This window comes from Penaeus vannamei, chromosome 22 (genome assembly GCF_042767895.1).
Source record: "Penaeus vannamei isolate JL-2024 chromosome 22, ASM4276789v1, whole genome shotgun sequence".
Classification (NCBI taxonomy): Eukaryota; Metazoa; Arthropoda; class Malacostraca; order Decapoda; family Penaeidae; genus Penaeus; species Penaeus vannamei.
This window is the reverse complement of record NC_091570.1, coordinates 39,838,199-39,840,698: the sequence shown is the minus strand read 5'-3', so window position 1 is coordinate 39,840,698 and position 2,500 is coordinate 39,838,199. Positions and strand designations below refer to the sequence as shown.

General features: G+C 39.8%; 1 protein-coding gene across 4 annotated transcripts in view; it reads left to right on the top strand.

The window, feature by feature from the left end:
* The window catches only part of LOC113807301 (uncharacterized), a 222,056-nt gene that overhangs the window by 22,789 nt on the left and 196,767 nt on the right, over positions 1–2,500 (top strand). The gene's annotated exons all lie outside the window — the stretch shown is intronic.

Genomic DNA, 2,500 nt, shown 5'->3' with positions numbered 1-2,500 from the left:
AGAGAGAAAAAACGAGGAATACAGGAAGGAAATAGAAAATACAAAGGGAAGAAAGAAAGGAAAAGAAAGTAAAGCGAAAAAAATCTAACTAGCAGACGACGACGTCAGAAGAAATGGGAGAGGAAGACGAGGAAGAAAAAGAATAAGAATAGCAAGAAGAAAAAGAGAGAATAAGAATAGCAAGAAGAAAAAGAGAGAATAAGAATAGCAAGAAGAAAAAGAGAGAATAAGAATAGCAAGAAGAAAAAGAGCGAATAAGAATAGCAAGAAGAAAAAGAGCGAATAAGAATAAAAGCAACAGAAAAAGAGCGAATAAGAAGAAGAAGAAAAGAGCGAATAGAAAAGAAAGAAAGAAAAAAAAGAAAAATAGAAAGAGAAAATAGGAAAGAAAGAAAGAAAAAAAAGAGAAAAAGAAAAAGAGAAAATAGGAAATAAAAAAAAAAAAATAAAAAAGAAAAAGAGAAAATAGGAAAGAAAGAAAAAAAAGAAAAAAAGAAAAAGATAAAATAGGAAAGAAAGAAAGAAAAAAAAGAAAAATAGAAAAGAGAAAATAGAAAGAAAGAAAAAAAAAGAAAGAAAGAGAGAATAGAAAGAAAGAAAAAAGAAGAAAAAGCGAGAATAAGAATAGCATGAAAGAAAAAGAGAAAATAGAATAGGAGAAAATAGAAAGAAAGAAAAAAGGGAAAAAGAAAAAAGAGGAAAAGAAAGAAAAAAGAAAAACAGAGAAAATAGGAAAGAAAGAAAAAAAAAGAAAATAGGAAAGAAAGAAAGAAAAAAAAAGAAAATAGGAAAGAAAGAAAGAAAAAAAAGAGAAAAAGAAAAAGAGAGAGAACAGGAAAGAAAGAAAGAAAGAAAAAGAGAAAAAGAGAAAAAAGAAACCCGTGGAGGTCGCACAGCATCCTCCGAGAGCGACGCTGCGAGCGAGTCCTTCAGTCTCCCTTCCTCCTTCGACGCACAATCACGCGCGTCGTGGCTCCTCCAGGCGCGGGTGGAGGCCCTGGCTCCTCCTCCCTCGCGCCGCCTCCTGATCCTACAACATCCCTTCCTCCTCTTCCTTCCTTCTTTTTTTTTCTCCTTCTCTCCCATCCCTTCCCTCCTCTTCTTTCTTATTCTTTTTTTCTCCTTCTCTCCCATCCCTTCCTCCTCTTTCTTCCTTCCTTCTTTTTTTCTCCTTCTCTCCCATCCCTTCCTCCATTTCCTTCCTTCCTTCTTTTTTTCTCCTTCTCTCCCATCCCTTCCTCCTCTTCCTTCCTTCCTTCCTTTTTTTCTCCTTCTCTCCCATCCCTTCCCTCCTCTTCTTTCTTATTCTTTTTTTCTCCTTCTCTCCCATCCCTTCCTCCTCTTCCTTCCTTCCTTCTTTTTTTCTCCTACTCTCCCATCCCTTCCTCCTCTTCCTTCCTTCCTTCTTTTTCTCCTTCTCTCCCATCCCTTCCTCCTCTTCTTTCTTATTTTTTTCTCCTTCTCTCCCATCCCTTCCTTCTCTTCCTTCCTTCCTTCTTTTTTTCTCCTTCTCTCCCATCCCTTCCTCCTCTTCCTTCCTTCCTTCTTTTTTTCTCCTTCTCTCCCATCCCTTCCTCCATTTCCTTCCTTCCTTCCTTTTTTTCTCCTTCTCTCCCATCCCCTTCCTCCTCTTCTCTCTTTCTCTTATTCTTTTCTCCTTTTCTCTCCCATTCCTTCCTCCTCTCTCCTTCCTTTCCCTTCTTTCTCTTTCTCCTTCTCTCCCCATCCCTTCCTCCTCTTCCTTCCTTCCTTCTTTTTTTCCTCCTACTCTCCCATCCCTTCCTCCTCTTCCTTCCTTCCTTCCTTTTTTTCTCTTTCTCTCCCTCTTCCTATTTCCCTGATTCTCTTTCTCATTTTTTTCTCCTTCTCTCCCATCCCTCCCTCCTCTTCCTTCCTTCCTTGTTTTCTCCTTCTCTCCCTCTTTCTTATTTTCCTGATTATCTTTCTCCTTTTTCTTTCTTTTTTTTTCTCCTCCTCCCCTTCTCTTACTTTTACTTCTTTTTCTTCTTCCTCTCCCTCCTCTTTTTCCTCCTCCTCCTCCTCCTCCACAGAGGAAGGCTGGGGGGGGGGGGGGAGAACAGGGGTGAGCTTTTTTTTTCTTCTTTCTTTCCTTCTTTCTTCTTCCCCTAATCTGCCACTTTGAAGTAAATGCGAAGGACATGGAGGATAATAATACACCAAAACCAGTGAGTAAATGATAACAGGTGAAAGGCAGAACCTAGTTTTCTCGAACAAGAAAAGAGAAGAAAAAAAAAAAAAAAATTCACTCGAGTTCACTTGCTTTTAGCCATCATTAAACTGCTCTTTTATGGTGTTGACACTGGCCGGTGTAACGCGACACGACACCTTCAGGAAAACACCAATGAAAATGCTCTCCCTCCCCTCCCCTCCCCTCTCTCTCTCTCTCTCTCTCTCTCTCTCTCTCTCTCTCTCTCTCTCTCTCTCTCTCTCTTTTTCTCCCGCTCTCTCTCTCTCTTTCTCTCCCGCCTCTCTCTCTCTC